General features: G+C 45.8%; 1 protein-coding gene across 5 annotated transcripts in view; it reads right to left on the minus strand.

The window, feature by feature from the left end:
* DNAJB6 (DnaJ heat shock protein family (Hsp40) member B6) overlaps positions 1–18,590 on the minus strand; it is a 387,002-nt gene that overhangs the window by 196,576 nt on the left and 171,836 nt on the right. The window lies entirely within an intron of this gene.

Below are 18,590 nucleotides of genomic sequence, written 5' to 3' on the forward strand. Positions count from 1 at the left end.
TATGGGGGTATTATTCCAAAGTGTTAGACACCTTACACAACATGTTTTGATAAAGCCAAACCATAGTTACCATAACCGTTTAAGATTATAAGGCACTTTAAGAGTATATGGTAGGCTATATCATAGAACAGCTATAAGGACATGGTTCCGAAAGCTGCAGACAGGCTCAGCTCATGCTAGAGCACCATCTCACATGTTACCAAGCACTCTGCCTCCAGGATTGTTAAGGCCTGCCATAGGAGTGGCTGATAGGTACACATGTGTCTATATATAAGGTAGATATAGATATACTATATCTAAGCAAGGGGTGATTACACGACCTTGCCCCAGCTGAGTGATCAGCCAGTTGTGTCTGATTGGAAGGCCAGACCAGGGGTGGCATAATACATGCTGCAGCCCCTGGGAGGCCTAGGGTACACCTATGCCCTGGGTACCTAGGGTACACTGTACAGGGTCCAATAAGGTGATCCTTACCAATTGGTTATGTACCTAGGGTACATGGAGTCCATTTTAAAGAGAGAGCAGACAGCCTGAGACCCTGAATGGCAGGATCTCAGGCCAACTAAGTCGAAAAACCAGCTAGACACTAGGCAAAAAGCTGGGGGTAACCCTAGTCAGATATCCACCTTCCTACATCCCACATCAACAACAGGGAATGATTCAAACATGTGAATCTATGAAAGATCCAATACTGGAGAATAAAACATACAATCCTTCTCTGCGGCGGCCCATCTAAATATGTTAGAAAGGTCGCTGAGAGGGACAGAAAAACATTGGATCATTATGGAAATGCACTTGTTGGGCAGACTCCCGTGAGACAAAAGGCTACAAACATGTCAGATGTCATGAAACATCGTATGGAGGTGTGGGGTACACTAAGTCCCCTTTAATACTGACATTTCCATCCCCTTTCACTCATGTTGAATAACCCAGAACTCAGCCCGACCATGGACAAGAACATTTTGAAACTTCGTGTCAGGATGACTGTATCACGCTAAGAAATTTATTTGAAGGCTAGCTGCTTAAACCATTCAACTAGGGCAAAACAATTCAAATGTACAGAAAATGACAGCGTTAGATATTGCCAACTATGTCACTGGTGGCTACACCCATTGAACTAATAGGCAAGGAATATGGAGGGAACACATTTAAAAATAAAACATTCTGCAACTAGAAAACAACCAAAGGCCTCATCTCAGCTATTTATGTCACCCTGAGAAACATAAATGGCCTTACATGCACAAATGGGAAAAGGGATAGGAGAGAAAATCTCTCTGAAGGAATGGCCCAGATTATGACGGAACATACCTAAAATGATCAGAACCATCGAAGGTATAGAAACATGGTACAAAATAGAGTTGGACACATGAAAAACATTGTAAAAAGAACTGCACAAGGTGAAGAGACATATCTTGAAAAATCAAACATAATGAGCGTGAAAGTTTCAGCAAGGAAATTTAGGGGGAGGGGGTAGTCTGTAGAGATGGTGTTTCTATGTTGAGCCCTGAGAAAGGGGCAGCATGCTGCATTATCTTGGTTTTTGACCTCAAAAACTATCTTAGTGCCTTGAAAACAGCTGCAGAATCAGTGATCACACTGTTCTTAAAACCAAATTAAGACCCTGGTACATGCAGCACTTATTGGCCAACAACACCTCTTAATCGAGATGCATATATATATTTTCAAGAGTACTGCTGCCAAGACTCCACACACTCTCGCTGACCCAGATATTTTCATATCAGTCAGGATTCAGCCGAATGTATAATGTATAAGAAAATCTCAAACTTAGGAGTTCTATGAAGGCCAGCTTAGTGATAGCAAACTAGGTACAGCCCTAAATGCATATTATAGTAAATGGTGAACTGTCTCAACTCATTAAGCTATCAATAGGCACAAGACAGGATTGTACCATCCCCATTAATATTTATTCTTCTGGAGTCTTTGGTTTAAATAATAAATCGATCACAAACCAGATATATAGGGACTTGCACAGACAAGTATATGTTTTACAGCATGAGCAGAGTGGGCAATTGCCAAGGGCACCCACCATTAAAGGGGACCCCTGAGAAGTTGGGTCCCTGAGAACTAAAGAAGACTGCATGACTAAATATAACTTCAGATCAGATGATGCATTTAGGCTAATGCAAGCACTAAATTAGGCAGGGTGAAGAGCCTCCTGGGACAGAGCCAACAGGGAATTGACTCATGAAGAACACTATTTACACAGGCTTCTATTAAAAAAAATCACTGAACGATTGTATGTAGTGTTAGGGACATTCATGCATGAAGTGAAAAAACATAGCTACATGGTCCTGTGGGGAAAAAAACCTAGTGGTAGATATCTCAGAAAAAGAATGGAATACAATCTGTTTCAATATTAGCTGAATACAAAGAAAATATGTATAAACTGTTAACCCAGTAGGATTTTACACCAGCAAGATTGAGGGCGGTTTGTGGGATCCGACCTCTGCTGGCAGACCAGGGGAATGAGAGGAATACATTTGTTAGATGTGCCCCATGGCACAGTCCTTTGGGCTATACTGCTGGGTCTTATTAAATCACATAACGGGGGAGATGTTGTCTATGGAACCTTTGGCAGTGTTATTGGGGTACCCCTGTGAGGATAGCATTTACCCTTTACACACTTCATTGAGTAAAACAATTTCTCATTTTTATTAAGCAGGAAGGCTGACAGTGGCACAATGTCAGAAACAGGAATCTCCTGCCACTCAGGACATAGTAGACAAATATATGGCACATTTTGTAACAGAGAAATGACCGGCCCGGATTTCTTATAGGATGCCCTGTTTTCAGAAATTCTGTTGCCCATGTAAGATGTTTGTGAGTAACTAACTGGGTGGGTGGAAAATGGCACACCATGTTCTGGAGCTGGAAAGAGAAGCAGATATAACACAGACGTGCGGGCAATCAGAGCAGAGAGATTAAACAGTGGAATGAGTTCCAATGCATGCCTGGGTCCTCCTGGCGGGGCATAGTATCCCAAGGAGAGAGATTAATCTGGAGGGTTAGTTGTGAATCGGCGGGAGACCAAATGTTAACATCTTGAGGGGCTATGTGAAAACATCTATTTGTTTTACCAAGAGGCAAATATCCTTGTAACCACCACAGTGGTAGCAGCTGTGGGTCTGGTGGACTGACCTTGTATGCCTTCTGGAGGCTGCTTCTTAGCCAATGCATAGCATATCCTAATGCAGAGAACAATCCATCAGACGATGGTCCATTTTTGCACTGCCTTGCCCTTGAGAACCTCACAAAAAGCTGATCGTCCACCCTATGTTCTTTGGTGGGATCTATATAAAAGATTAGTGCTTTCTTAGGATCCAAATGATGGAGCTTCTCTTTCTCCTTATTGGGGTGAGTTGGAGAAAAGAATGCTGGATGGATGTTAGCCTGCCCGACATGAAATAAATTGACCACTTTCAGCAGAAAAGAAGCTTGTGTTCTCAACAACTTACTAGGGAAGAAGGTTGTATAAGGTGGTTTAACAGAAGGAGCATGCAGTTGATCCATTCCTAGCAGATGTTATTGCGAGGAGAAAGGTAATTATCAACATCAAATTCTCAAGGGACAACTATGCAGCAATTCAAGAGGGGTACAAATCATTACAAGATTCAAGTTCTACTGTGGCATCACAATTCGTGGATATAAATGTGGCAAACCTTTCAAAAATGTCATCACAACAGCTGAATTAAATATACAGCAACCTTGCACAAAGCAAGTATTTGCTGGGTCAGGAACAATACCTTAACTTCACTTACATTGGATAAATTTGGCAGCTGTCACATCAAGCCACAAATGTATCCCAATGACTGGCGTACACTAATTTTGTAGCTGGATGCCCCACCCAGATGACATCAATAATCTCAGGAGAAAGTCAAATTAGGCCAACCGATCAGTCTCCTAGTACGGAGATGCAAATTGTGGAGGCCTGGGGGCAGCACGCCACCCATCTGCTGCAACAGAAGGTCCTCCTGAAGCAGAAGCTTGACCGGAGGACAGATGCTCATGCACAGGAACTCCGAGTACCATACTCTCCTGGCCCAATCTGGAGGCACAAGGATGGCGTGGGCTCAGTCGTTCCTAAACTCCTTCAGATCTCTGGGAAGAAAAGGCAGTGGCAGGAAGGCACACAGGAGTCATGAGCTCTACTCTAGGCAGAATGAGTCTCAGACAGAGAGTGCCTTCTTGGGAACCCCAGGGTGCCCGAGTGCTGACATTGCGCATTCTCAGCAGTGGAGAAAAGTTTAATCCAGGGTTTCCCTACTGATGGAAGACACACTGCGCCACCTCTTGGTGGTATTGCCATTTGTGGTATGCTAAGGGTCAGTGATAAAGTTTTTCTTCTCTGACATTTAGAGCTCCTGCCAAGTGTTTCAGCAGCAGAAACATTATGTGGCAGTCCAGAGCCTCCTAGCACAGGACCAAAGTACCCCACACCGCCCTGCTTGTTGTACAACGGCATGGTGCTGTTGGTGAGCACCTGCAGCAGCAGGTACATGACTCCACCTATGACTGGAAATACGCATAGGCTGAATTGTTAGTTATTCCTGCGCAGCAGATGGAACGTAGAGATACAGAAGAGGACAATGCGAAAAGGGAAAGGTATCCGCAACATCAACAAGTTTCCAGGGAGGAGGGTGAGTGCATGCAAATCTACAGCTTTACATGCCATAAACAGATGCTTAAGGTAACATTTTCCATTTGTGGCATGTGTAGCTGTAGATACACTCGCTGTGCATAGACTGTAAAGCAGTCCTCCCCCCAAGTGGTGGCTAGCCAGAGTATGTTGAATAAGATTGAAAAAGTGAACAAAGGACAGCCTGGCCCAAGTTAGCTTGCTGGCGAGCGAAGATATCCCCACAGTAATGTGTGATGACAGTAGAAAGGTAGCTGCATGTAGATGTTAGCCATTGTAATGTTACCCAAGAAGGCTATCGAGGCACCCTTTTTGTGGGTGGGGGGGGGGCAGGAGGGATAGGAAAGCCAGGATAGCCAGGCTGAGGCAGCCAGAGCCAGTTGCCTAACAAATGATCAGGGCTGTAGCTCAAGAGCGACTGTGGAATAGGTGTAGCTCACAGAGTAAGATCTGTCTCACTCCTGACCTCCCCTACTCCAAAACCCCCCCCCACTCAAAGTCTGAATGGAACACTGGTTTCCCATCATAAGACACTAGTGAAATACTCCATTCCATGAAACCCATATTCTGAAGCATAGAATTAGTAGTAGAATGCAAATAGGTGGGAAACATGGTTGCAGACAGGAACTCAATATTTGTGCGTGTTTCCTGTCCCTGCACATAAGCTGCCTGACAGAGGCCAGATAATATATTCCTCACAACAACTGATTTGCCCCAGTTACAGGGACAATGTAGAAGCAGAAGTAAAAGGCAACATGATGGAAAAAATGCAAGAAGCTCTACTGAGCAAGATGAACAAAAGTTCCTTACCTGTAAACTGTGGTTCTCCAGTATTGGTGTCTTTCATAGATTCAAATGCTTGAATATTCCCCGTGATCGAAGTGGGAGTCCCACGGTACATAACATAGCAATGTAGTAATAACATAAGCCTAATAGGCGTAAAACCATAGAGTTCTTATGGTTAGACAACTTGTCACATCTATAACATATTACTGTCATTATGTTTTAGTCCAAAATCCAGCCAATCAGGCGTCCGCACCCTCTAGAACCCTCACCCCAGAGGCTCACGCCCTCAGATTTTCTACCGCACGTCGTGTGAAGGGAGTTTCCCTGAGCTTGCTCAGTTTTTCTTCTCATATCTTCTCAGAAGATTACCTCTATGATGTCTACTTCCAAGAAATCCCTCTTCAGACCTTGTGGAAATTGTGGAAAACCGAGGCTTCATTCTGAAGACCCTCACAAAAAATGTATTTATTGCTTGTATCCTAAACATCAGGTAAAAGATTGTAAAATTTGTAGGACCTTCTCTCAGAAGGCTTTAAAAGACAGAGAAAGGCGTCTCTTTCTGTGGCTACAGAAGTTGAAGACTTCAGAGAATCCTCTCTCAGATGTGGAGAGTGTGTCTTCAATCAAAACTGCTCCCTCCTTGAAGAGAACAAGTGACTCTCAGAAGGTTTCTCCAGGACCTAAAGTGGTGAAGAAACATCATGTTGATAAGCCCACTACCCAACCTTCAACTTCAAAAGGGGTGTACCCCCACCCCCCAGGAGCCTATCTGAATCCTTTACGCCCCCGAGATCTGATTCTCAGGCGTCAAAGACTCCATCTGTGCAGTTACCTCAGAAACTGCCTCTCTCGTCGACGAGCTCATCAACGCTTCCTCCGTCGACGAGAGCTACCGTCGTCACATCTACGTCGACGACTTTGACTTCTATGTCTATGAAGCTGGCTATGATTCTGTCGTCGGCATCTTCACCGTCGACGTTGGTATCTGTTAAGGTGAGACCCATTTCGTCTACAGTGCCTTTAACTTAGACGACGACGGCAAGCAAACATAGAAAAAAAGCATACGTCGTCGACGGTGGCTTCGTCGTCGGCGGTGGCTCAACGACGACTTTTATCGTCAGCAAAAACGGCTACGACTCCATCTATAGATCTGATACCACTAGAGGCTTCAAGCGCTTTGCTGCAACGTCAACATTCCTCTTTGGATACCCTAATGCTAATTAAAGCTCCTTCTCAGCCTCCAGAGGTGCTATTTACATCTGATGATGAGGAATCCGAGGATGACCAATTTCGGGCTGCTCACAGACCCTCTGAACTTCTAATGAAGTGTCAGGAATCTGATGATGATGACGACTTACAAGAGCATGATTTCTCTACTTGTGACGCACACCCGGCGCAAGACCTTCAGTGGAGAAGTGTGGCTCAATGATTAGAGCGGCAGACCCTGATGCAGAGGTCTAGCCCGGGACCAGGGTTCAATTCCACGGACCTGATAATTCTCGCCTCGGTGCCTATTCCAATCATGGAGTCCCACTCTGCAACTCTGGGCAATAGCTTGGTTCCCAGTTGCAGAAAGATGAAGCAAATGGAGCTAAGGAAGTGGCTTATAGTGTACTCTTTAAGCCAGCGGCAAGTCACTGGCCATTACAGCTAGTATAAAATGAAAGGCTACGACTCTGGTACTAGCCAAATTAGAAAGGGAACTCAAGGTTGTAATGGATACATTTAAAGCCTTGTGCTCATGGTGGTGTTATAGGGTGCTGATAAAGGCCAAGGGTTAAGCCTAATATGCCTTCAGTCAACAAGTCATAACTACCACAAAAGAAATATTTTTATGAGGAGGTTAAAGGTGTGGGAGACACCAACCAGACTATACTAGAGTAACAAAGGTTGCCATGCTGATAGTATCTCAGAACACAGGAGCCCCCAGAAAAATATTAGAAAGTGCATGTTGCTGGTAGGGTATTGCTACAAAGCCAGGATGAGATTTTTACAAGGATCCAACCTCTAAAGATAAATAGGCACATTTGTAAAGAGAAATCAATTAAAAACGTGAGATGTATAGAGACATAAAGGGCCAGAACAACAAATTGCTTATTTTGGTAGCGACATCATATAACCGTAGATTTCTCACTGTGTGAGTTTCCCGACACCAGACTTGATCCATAGAGTTTTCACAGCAATTAGTTTGTGCACCTACTTGTTGGATTAAATAATCCAGGCATGACCCCGAAGTACCACACTGGTTCAGACCTCCCTACCCAGACTGTTAGTAGTGTCCAAGCCCGAGTGAATGGAGTACACCTCTCTGTCCTGGCCATCTTTGATTGGCTGCTGCAGTATAAGCCCCAATCTACCTGGGATCGCTGGCAATATGTCCGCCACTCTGTCCCACAACACACAAGAGTATCTCCATGGGAAGCAGCGGTTTTTGACTGACAATTGACAGAGCAAGGCTGGGAGTGAAAATAAGTGCTTGGCGAATATCTCCATACCCGTCGATTTTGGCTTTGATTGAGTTGTTGAGACTACTAGCACCACCAGGCTCTCTGGAGTGGGATTGCAACATGGTGCCTTGCGACCTGCCTATTAACTGGATGGCAAAATCCTGTTTTTGCCCAGGTGCTCATCTGTACATCAGTAAGCAAATCATTAAAGGGTAGGAGAAATTCTTAGTCTGTTTCTCCTGGAATAAGCACCTCAGTAAGGACATTTGTCTTGACATCAATAGTGGGCAAGGTAAGATCTAAAATGTGTGTCACTCTCCTTATCACTGCAGCGAAGAAAGCAGATTCCTCTGTTGCCACAGCCAGATTAGCCGCGCATAAACCAGTCTTTGGAGAGGTATCCAGGTCACTGGCATCCTGCAAGTCTAAAAATAGGTTCTCATTATCTTATGAGGTGTCATCATCATCATGTAGCTGTGAGGTTTCAAGGTCCGAAAGTGAGTAAAGGCAGGTTGCCTGTGGTTGTAGTTGCCCTTTGGAGTCCAACAAATCTAGCTGCGCCGCTTACAGCGTAGCTGGCAGCGTCAGAACCCAGGCCAGCAGTGTCTGGCATTGCGCTAGTGCTAGAACCGGTGTGGTTGAGCTCAGAGAAGGAGCCTGTCTCAGATCTGCTGGCACTAACCAGACTAGAGGGGCCTCGGACCCTTAAAGATTACCAGATACAAAATATTTTGCAATGGGCAGTTATGAGTTAAGTTGTTGCAGCCTCACCAATGGGCAGGGAAGTTGTGGATTTCCTCAGGAGCAGCAACATAATCGGTTTTGAATTTGGAGAATAATTCCACTGCCTTGCGGTACTGAGAGCGTTGCGTGTCTCTGAATGGTGGGAGTGACAGGACAACAGGGAGCCATGCTTGGATCTCATGTTTTTTGGGCTCTTTTGACTTGCCGGACTTTGACAACAAGCAGTCGTGAAATTGGAAGTGGGGTTGCACCTGCGCCCTCGACAGAGGCTTCTTAGTCTTCCTTTGTAGTTCCACAACAGCTAGTTTGCCTTCTCAGTTGCGGATGGCCTTGCGGTTTACTTTTGCACAGCAGTAACACAACACAGTCTTGCTTGGAGCAGAGACACCAGAGACAGACATCATGGGTGTTTGTCATGGAAAACTGGCTTTGAACCCTGTAGTTTTTAGTAGGGACATGTTCCTTGCACACTAAGTTTGAAGGAAGAATTTCTGTCAAGTTGGCAGTACTCGAAGGTGCTCCGAATCCACATGAGAAGGTGCGGAAAGAAAGGAACAGATGTCAGCGCTCAGAGGTGATACAGATATTTGGACCCGTACATTACATCCGGGGCAGGAAGGATCCAACGCAGAACCAGACAAAGCCACCTACTGAAGTAATAAATTATTGCAATCAAAATTTTCTAGATCCAGTCTGGCACTTGAGGTAATTCGTCTCTATCCGAAACCTTAAAAGACCATGGGCCCAGATGGATTTATGGGACTTTAACCATGGTCTTCTGAACTTGAAGCACTTAGATCAATAAAACTTGTGTAAGATTGTAAGTCTTTCAATAAGGTATGTCCACTCAGTAAATCTGTCAAAAAGGGGGGGGGGTGTTAAAAAAACCAAAAAAAAACCTGAAGGCACTCTTTCAAAGTTAACTTGAAAACAAAATACAAATTCAACTTAAGTGTATGGCATGGTATTGCTGTTTAGATTAAACTGGTTCTTAAAATACTTGGAAATCCACATAACTATCTCTATAGTGCAAATGTTCAAGGACTCAAACAGCTAAACCGGATTCCACATTTGGCAGACAATGCATGTTTTGGCTAGGAGGGGTTTCAGGAGCAAAGATGAACTAGGCTTGTGGAGTCTGTTTGATGCTCGTCTGGTTAGAAATTAGTTGTGTCTTGCAAATGATACAAAAGGAATATGCTACTTACCAGTATGCATCTGTTCTTGGCATGTAGAGCTGCAGAGTTGTACACTTAGCATAGATCGCCATCTGGTGTTGGGCCCGGATGTTTGCAGTTTGTTTTTCTTCTTGGACAGTCTTTGGAAGTCACGAGTTTGGTGACTCCTCCTTCGGTCCGTACTGCGCATGGGCTTCGGCTCCATCCTCAGATTGTTTTTCGCCAACAGGGAAATGATGGAGCGTAGTAATAACAGTGAGAAACCCATGTGTTGTATCTAAATAAGATGTACTGGAACGGATACAGGTAGCCGGGGAGGCGGGTGGGCGTGTACAACTCTGCAGCTCTACATGCCAAGAACAGATGCATACTGGTAAGTAGCATATTCCGTTCGAGGCATATGAGCTGCAGATTGTACACTTAGCATAGATTATATAGCAGTACCCAACCTTAGCGGCGACCACCGGTATCCGTTGCAGCTGTTTGAAAAAGTGTCTTTAGTACAGCCTGGCCCACCCTAGCTTGCTGCTTGGAATGCACATCTACACAGTAGTGTTTTGTGAAGGTGTGCGGTGTAGACCATGTGGCTGCTTTGCAGATGTCATCTAAGGGTATATTCCCTAGAAAAGCCATAGAAGCCCCTAACTTTCTTGTAGAGTGGGCTTTAGGAGGAACAGATAATGTTCTCTTTGCCTTTTGATAGCAAATTTGTATGCATTTTACAATCCACCTAGCTATCCCTGATTTAGAAATGGGGTTGCCTTTATGTGGCGGAGAGAAGGAAACGAACAATTGTTTAGTCTTCCTGAAGGGTTGCGTTCTTTGTATGTAGTATAGCAACGCCCTTTTCACATCAAGTGTGTGTAAGGCCCTTTCTGCAACAGATTGGGGTTGCGAAAAGAAGACAGGTAATTCCACTGATTGATTGAGGTGGAAGGGGGAAATGACTTTGGGCAGAAACTTCGGATTTGTGCGAAGTATGACCTTGCTGTGATGCATTTGTATGTAGGGTTCCTGTATGGTGAACGCTTGTATTTCACCAACCCTTCTAAGGGAAGTGATAGCTACAAGGAAAGCTGTTTTCCAGGTGAGAAACTGTAGCTCACATTTGTGCATTGGTTCGAAGGGCGGACCCATTAGTCGTGTAAGAACTAAATTTAGATTCCATACAGGGGAAGGTGGTGCCCTGGGAGGAATTACGCGTTTAAGGCCTTCCATGAAGGCTTTAATAGCGGGCACTCTGAGGAGTGATAAATGCTGTCTGTTTTGTAGATAAGCAGCGATCGCTGCTAGGTGTAGGCGTATGGATGAATATGCCAGGTTACACCTGTGAAGATGGAGCAGATAGCATATGATGTGCTGTATGGATGCATCTAGAGGGTTGATTGTATTGTTACGGCAGTAAATTACAAATCTTTTCCACTTTGCGGCATAGCATGCTCTAGTGGTAGGACGTCTGGCTTCCATGATAATAAACATGCAATCAGGGGGAAGGTTAAGGTATCCGAATTCTAGGATTTCAGGAGCCAGATCGCCAGGTTGAGCTGAGCTGGGTCCGGGTGCCTGATTTCTCCATGGTTCTGGGTTAGGAGGCATGGGGATAGATGCAGTTTTTGATGTGGTACCACTGACAGTTGTAGTAGCGTGGTGTACCACGGCTGCCTGGCCCACGTCGGAGCTACCAGAATGAGTGTGAGGGAGTGCTGTTGTAGCTTCCTGACCACTAATGGAATTAGTGGGAGAGGTGGAAAGGCGTATGCAAATCTGCCTGACCAGTTCATCCATATCGCATTGCCCTTGGACAATGGGTGTGGGTATCTGGCGGCGAAGCTTGGGCATTTTTTGTTTTCGTGGGTGGCGAAGAGGTCTATCTGAGGATGCCCCCACTGTTGGAAGAATGGGTGAAGAACTTGTGGATGCAGTTCCCATTCGTGTAGTTGTTGCGTTTGTCTGCTGAGCAGATCTGCCATGGTGTTTTGTACGCCTGGAACGTGCTGTGCCAGGAGAAAGATGTTTTGAGGAATTGCCCATCTCCATATGCTCTGGGCTAAGCGGGAGAGCTGGGGAGTGTGTGTCCCCCCCCTGTTTTTGGATATAATACATTGCAGTCATATTGTCTGTGCGAATGAGGACTGCTTTGCCCGAAATCTGTTTTTGGAAAGATTTTAGGGCTAGAAAGATCGCCAAGAGCTCCAGATGGTTGATGTGGAGCGATTTTTGCTGTGGCGTCCATAGACCTTGCATGGTGAGGTGTAGAAGGTGCGCTCCCCAGCCGGAGAGCGATGCGTCCGCTGTTAGAGTCACCTGAGGAACCGGGTCCAGGAACGGCCGCCCTTTGGAAAGGTTTGTGGTGTTACACCACTGCAGAGAGTGATGTGTGCGGCCGTCCACCAACACCAGATCCGTCAGCTGCCCCTGGGCCTGGTTCCACTGTTGTGCTAGGCACTCTTGAAGTGGACGCATGTGGAGTCTTGCATGGGGCACTATGAAGATGCAAGACGCCATCATTCCTATAAGCTTCATAAACACTCTTGCTGGAAGAGAGTGTTGAGGAAGGAATGTTTTGCGTAAGGCTTGAATGCTTGTGATTCTGGCTGAGTTTGGATAGGCAATACCTTTGGAGGTGTCTATAGTGGCCCCGAGATATTGCTTTGTGTGAGATGGTATGAGGTGGGACTTTTGGTAGTTCACCGTGAAGCCTAGCTGGTGGAGCAGTTGGATGGTGCTGTTTGTATGTTGCACACATTGGTTGTAGGACGCGGCTTTTATCAGCCAGTCGTCTAGGTAAGGGAAGACGTGAATATGTTGACGTCTGAGGTGTGCTGCTACTACTGCTAGGCATTTGGTAAACACCCGTGGTGCGGTGGTGACCCCCGAAGGGGAGAACCGTGAATTGGTAATGTTGCCCGTCCACCACGAACCTGAGGTATTTCCTGTGAGAGGGGTGTATTGGGATGTGAAAGTATGCGTCTTTCAGATCCAAGGTTGTGAGGAAGTCTCCCTGGCAGAGGAGTGGGAGGACTTGCTGTAGGGTGACCATGTGAAAATGGTCTGAATGTATGTAGGCATTTAGAGGCCGGAGGTCGAGAATGGGTCTGAGGGTCTTTCTTTGGTATTAAGAAATATAGGGAGTAGACCCCTAGATTTTGTTGATTGAAGGGGACCTGCTCTATAGCGTGTTTTTGGAGGAGTGAGAGTACCTCTTGTTTGAGCAGTGTGGAATGTTCTTGAGACATTGGACGGTGTCTTGGTGGGATATTGGGTGGGGTAGATGTTAGTTCGAGACAGTACCCTGACCGAATGATTTGGGTCACCCATTTGTCCGATGTTATGGACTCCCATGTGTGGATAAAGTCTTGTAGTCTGCCCCCGACCGGAGTGGGATGGTCTGGGGGGAGCGGAGGGGAGTCATTGTGCGGGTGGGGTGGCAGAACGGGTGTTGTTGGTTTTGCCCCTGCCCTTATTGTTGTTGCCTCTGTAACCGCCCCTTTGATTGCCCTTTGAAAAGGTATTTTGAGGAGGGGACTTGTAGGAGGTAGAGGCGTTATCGGTGGAGGAGCCTCTGCCTGTGCCACGAAAGGACGAGCGTCGAAAGGAACGTTTAGAGGCTTGTGTTTGGAGTGCCCCCATGGACTTTGCTGTGTCTGTGTCCTTTTTCATCTTTTCCAACGCTTCGTCTACCTTTGGCCCAAAGAGAGTTTGCTGGTCAAAGGGGTGATTGAGTATGGACGCCTGGACTTCAGGTTTGAACCCTGAGATCCTGAGCCAGGCATGGCGACGAAGCAGGACACTTGTATTTATGGCTCTAGAAGCAGTGTCGGCTGCATCGAGGGCACACTTAATGGAGGTGTTTGTAATTAGTTTACCCTCCTGTATTAGGTCATGAGCCTTGCGCTTGTGTTTTTCTGGAAGGTGCTGCATAAGAGCCTCTAGTTCGTCATAGTGTGCTCTGTCATATCGCGCAAGCAGTGCTTGTGTGTTTGCAATGCGCCACATGTTTGCAGCTTGGGAGGCGGTGCGTTTGCCAGACGCGTCCAGAAGTTTAGATTCCTTGTCTGGCGGTGGGGCTTCTCCTGAGGATTGGGAGTTAGCCCGCTTTCTAGCTGTGGAGACAACTAGGGAATCTAGGGGAGCAGGGCCCTTAATGTATGCAGGGTCTGTGGGTGCCGCTTTGTACTTCTTCTCTATTCTAGGGTTCAGTACTCTGGCCCTGACAGGGTCTTTGAACACCTCTGTAGCGTGCTTGGTGACACCCTTAAGCATGGGTAAAATGGAAGTGGATTTGTCTTGTATGTCAAATGTATCCAGTAGGAAGTCTTCTTCCGCTGGTTCACTGTGCATGTCCACCCCATGGTAGTGTGCTGCTCTCTGCACTAAATGATGAAACCCTAAGGAGTCCTCTGGAGGAGACGGCCTGGATGGGTATAGGTCGTCCTGAGGTATGTCTGGTATATCAGGGTTATTGTAATCCTCCCATGGGTCTGGGGTCCCTGGTGGAGTGGGATCCATTGGGGCGTCCGCCGGGTAATTGTCCGGGTCCCCGTCATCCGGATCTGGGGATGGGGCCGGATCGTAGTGAGGTGGAGGTGGCGGAGACCTGGGAGGGGGAGGGGGTGGAGGTGGTGGAGGAGGTAGGGGAGGCGGTAGTGGGAAGGGCACTCTGAGGGGTGAAGTAGCAGAGTCCTTCCTTTTGGGTGGTGGAGGAGGAGCCGGAGTATCAAGGCGTCTTTTCTTGATAATTAAAGTCAATAGTCCAGTCTTTGGATCTTTGGACAGAGTCTTTTGTAGAGGGTCTGGTGTAAACAGAGCCAGTGGCGTCGAATCGTCCGTCGGCACCGGTGATTTCGGAGCCGAGGGCTTCGATGGTTTGTGTGCGCCATGCTTTTTTGGGGCCTCCTGTTTTTTCGGCGAAGGAGTTTTCGGCGTCGGAGCGTCGGTGCCGACAGATTTATGTTTGTGTTTGGTCGGCACCGAGAGTCCAGGCTTCGGCACCGGTGGCTTCGGAGTCGAGCTGGATATTGTTTTCTTCGGTGCCGGATGCTGTTTTTCGGCACCGGGCGTCGGCTGGCTCGATCCCGAGCTGCCGTGAGACTTTGGATGCTTCGACACCGAGCCCGAAGGTGGGGTGATCGAAGCTTTGGTCTTGGTTTTGCCCAGGCCGGCAGGCGAGGGAGTAACCTGAGTCTCTTTGGTTTTGGGCGCGGGGGTGGGAGGGGGCACAGTACTCACGGCCCGCTGCGCCGGTGTGATGTCCTCCACGTCGGAGTCGTCAGCTTCGGAAGCGCTGACGACGTCTTCTTCCTGCTCGGTGTGTGTTTGCCCCGAAGCTTCGGCGCCGTCTCCGAAGATGTCCGGTGGAGCTGCAGACGATGAGTGCGCCATGGTGCGTCGAGCTTTTCGATCCCGGATGGTTTTCTTCGATCGAAAAGACTTACAGGCGGGGCAGTCTCTGGCCTCGTGTTCTGGAGAGAGGCAAAGATTACACACCTGATGGAGGTCGGTGTGGGGAAATTTAGACCCACATTTTGGGCACTTTTTGAACGGAGTCCTTTCCATCGGCCGGGACCGGAGTCGAGGAGGGCCCGAAGGCCGGTGCCGATGTACGGGATGGAGAAAAGTGCCGCTTCGAGAGATGAAGATGATGATGAAGAAACTCGAAGATACGAGGATTTTCCGTCGAGGCTGGAACCGTAGAAGTTCGAAGCCGGAGCACGAAGTATCACATCCGAGCCCGATGGCGGAAAAAAACAATCTGAGGATGGAGCCGAAGCCCATGCGCAGTACGGACCGAAGGAGGAGTCACCAAACTCGTGACTTCCAAAGACTGTCCAAGAAGAAAAACAAACTGCAAACATCCGGGCCCAACACCAGATGGCGATCTATGCTAAGTGTACAATCTGCAGCTCATATGCCTCGAACATAAAATTTTGAAATGTACATTGCCAAGAAAGAACCTGTGCTTAATAGTTCAAGTGCTGGAAGTGTAGGACGCAATTGAAGATTGTATGTTTTATACTACAAAGGAGCACAACTGTATATAGGGTAAAAATGGTCTCATCAGTCACCAAAAACACAGAGGTACCAAAAACAAGCAGGGATAGGTAGAGCTTTGTGGCATTTAATTTGAAAGCCAAAAAAACAGGTGACTGCCTAATCTGTACTAAAGGCAGATCATAGTACACTTCTGGACTTGTGAATTACTCTAGCTCGTAAAAAGGCAGTAGTCAGTTTTACCTACCACACCAATTAATTTTAATCCCAATTCTTCTAAAACAATGGAGGGGCAGCATATATACAATGGAGAATGAAAGGGGACCTCTTTGAAGGGAACAGGACTAAAATCTGCAAATGAAATATGAACAATCCAGTTTTGGTGAACATGACCCGTCAGACTACCAAATACCACCACTGACCCCTCCAATCACAGAAAATAGTGGAAGCACCTAGTCTTTAAATCCTTAAGAGATGTTATTAATGAGGGTACAAGAGGATGGTCTCACTGGTTTGGAACACTGTTGGACACAGCCATACAAAAATTGGTGTTTGTGGTGATGGAAATACTCATTTGAATGGTAAAGCACTAACATTTAAAAATGTCTGCCAGACATGACTAGAATACAAGGCCAGAATTAGGAAACAAAGTACAATACAATTTACTGCACTATTGTCCTTTGAGGCAAGGAGGGGCTCTTAATTACTTATAATTCTGGAGTGTGGTATTGTGTCGGCAAGGAATGAATAAGTTGCCTTGTAGCAGGGCTAATCAAGGTGGCTGATTCATGTGGTGTAGGCAAGTTTGGGGGGGCACTGTGACTGTACCTCTTGTTTGAACTTAGTCTTTATTAAAATATCTATTGTTCTGAACTTTGTTTCACTTCAATTTAAAATACAAAGAACATAAAAGATAAAAGAAATAAAGTTCTTCCGTTAGGCTCTCCTAGAGAAAGAGCAACTAATAACTAGGACTAGATGCTTTGAGGGAGACTACGCTAATGTTCAGGCATGTGCCAATTTCTGCCTACCTCTTGTATGGTCATCCCAAATCCTTTAATCAATTGCTCACTTGATTTCACATGGCAAAAAAACTCCATATTATCTCAATCAAATGTTCTATATGAGTTCCATTGCCTTCTCCTAGAAAGCCAGAATCACCTACAACATCTGCTTCATAATCTAAAGAGCCATCAATTTTGGCCTACTCTCCTAACTAAAACTAGCAGCATGTCTTGACTGAAATCTGTAATTCTCATATCAAAAACAAAACAAGGTTTTTCTTGTGTTGCGGATAATGTAACTGAAGATCTGGCATCAACGCCTAACAGGTTCACCTTCAAAATGCCCTGGAGGCATACTTTTTCAACTTGTAATGATCTGCAAAACTCTCTTCTCACATACGCACACAACTAACATGTAATGCATAACTGTCCGAGCAGATTGCTAGGCCGTCAGTATTGTAATTTTTTGTGTCTTGAGTAACCAAAGCTTTTGCTTCCTCAAGAGGAAATTAACAAAACTGACCCCTACAATTTGCCCAGGGCTATCGATCTATCCAACCAGAAGTAATTAACATTTTTAATTGCCCTTTATTGGTTTTATGCATAACAGTATTGCTTACCTACATAATTATCATCATCATCAAAAGCTTTATTTCGATAAAATTTTATCATAAAAGCATATAAACAAATAATCACGACAAGATCTGATTATGAAAACGTATGAAAACGTTGATACATTGGTTACTAGCTTTTTTTTTTATCAGTGGGGAAATGATGAAGACGATAATTATAGTGGAAAAAGGAAATTTAAGAGGACACTACTGCTACACAAAAGATAGGACTCCATACTTCAGTAGAAGGTAAACCTTGAGTTAGGTCTTGGTTCACTCCCAGCTGAAGGACAAATCAGGAACAATGCCAAAATTTCAGTGGCAGCTTAGGAGGGAGTCTGATGCAATAAAAGCACCAAGCTGTGCCATATACCATTATTTTTACATGTTACAGATTTTATTAAGCACATTTTGGTCCCTCTAATAGGTAGGAAAGTTTCCAAGAGAGAGTTTAATGCAAAAATAATTAAGCTCAATTTATGAAAACTGCAGTGTTATTTCTTTCCCCAGGTACTTTACAGCAATATGCATTTCAGTGCAGTCCAAAATACAGGTAGAATTTCGAAAGTTATTAACGAAAGGAATATGCTACTTACCAGTATGCATCTGTTCTTGGCATGTAGAGCTGCAGAGCCACACATTTAGGATAGTAGATCGCCATCTGGTGTTGGGCTCGGATGCTTGCAGGTTGTTGTTGTCTTCGGAAGAAGTATTTGGTCACGAGATAGGTGACTCCTCTCTTGGACTACAGTGCGCATGGGCATCAACTCCATCCTCAGATTGTTTTTCGCCATGATGGGAAATGATGGAGTTTGTAGAAAAGAGAGAGATGTCCATGTGTAATGTCTAAGTAAGACGCTGCTGGAACAGATACAGGTCCCGGGGAGGTGGGTGGGCGTGTATGGCTCTGCAGCTCTACATGTCAAGAACAGATGCATACTGGTAAGTAGCATATTCCGTTCGAGGCATATGAGCTGCCGATCACACACTTAGGATAGACTATATAGCAGTGTCTCCCCTAGTGGTGGTCACCTGTATCGGTTGCAGCAGTTTGAAATAAAGTTTTAAGGACAGCCTGACCCACAGAAGCTTGTTGCTTTGCTTGCACTTCAACACAATAGTGTTTAGTGAAGGTGTGTGTTGTAGACCATGTGGCTGCCTTACAAATATCT

The sequence above is a fragment of the Triturus cristatus genome, chromosome 10 (genome assembly GCF_964204655.1).
Source record: "Triturus cristatus chromosome 10, aTriCri1.1, whole genome shotgun sequence".
In the NCBI taxonomy this organism is placed as follows: domain Eukaryota; kingdom Metazoa; phylum Chordata; class Amphibia; order Caudata; family Salamandridae; genus Triturus; species Triturus cristatus.